Below are 942 nucleotides of genomic sequence, written 5' to 3' on the forward strand. Positions count from 1 at the left end.
CCGGGGTATGTTGTCACGCGGAAATTACCATGGCTTTGAGGACGATGTGCAGATGGGGATTATTCCAGCACTGGTTTCCGTGTTATCTGCTGCAATTGCAATTGCGGTGTTGCAACTCGTCCGAATTACCCATCTATCCTTCTTACATGCTCTAAAACTCTTTCTGTGTTTATTTTTATTTGTCACAGGCATTGTAGAGATACGCTGGGGGCTACAGGTTATATACGATTTTGAAGAACTGTTAAACACTGCCCTGAAGGATGCCTCAAGGTCAGCGCAGCAGAATCTGCTTTCTCTACAGAACCGCACCACTTTCATGAGAGATCAGCAGGCTCACCTTCCGACTGCCAGCTTTGTCAAATACAACCGATTACTCAGCATATCTAATTCTTTATTGCCTCTAGTGTTCCTCCTTCAGTTCCTTTTGTATGAAGATTACTTTCTGGGGCCAGTCACCAAAATCATTAAAAGCGTGAGATTGTTAATGGAACGTTCAGCCAGGCACATTTTTTACTTTTTCTTCATGATCGCCGTATTGGGGCTCATGGGCCACATAACCCTCGGCGAATGCTCCATGATATTCAGGGACTGGCCATCCTCATTCTTCAGAATTATAGACTTTTTCACAAATAGAATGAACCTGGCTGAACTTTTTGACTGTAAGCCAATGTGGGCACCATTTTTTTTTCTAATTGTCATTTCAATGAAGTTCTTTTTCCTGGCTAACTTTCTCCGGATGTGCATCGGCCTGGGTGATGAAGTCGGCAGGAGGGAGAAACATGAGATGATTCGAGAGAAGCGTGAGGAAGATGAAAAGAAAAAGTTCGAGGAGCTAGAAAAAACACCTCTTAGTCAAGAAAATCAAGAATGTTTAATAGTACTCAGCGAATACTTGAGCAAGGCGAAACAGTAACAACAGTATCGTCCCGTTCTATTTTAGTT

This window comes from Penaeus monodon, chromosome 23 (genome assembly GCF_015228065.2).
Source record: "Penaeus monodon isolate SGIC_2016 chromosome 23, NSTDA_Pmon_1, whole genome shotgun sequence".
Classification (NCBI taxonomy): Eukaryota; Metazoa; Arthropoda; class Malacostraca; order Decapoda; family Penaeidae; genus Penaeus; species Penaeus monodon.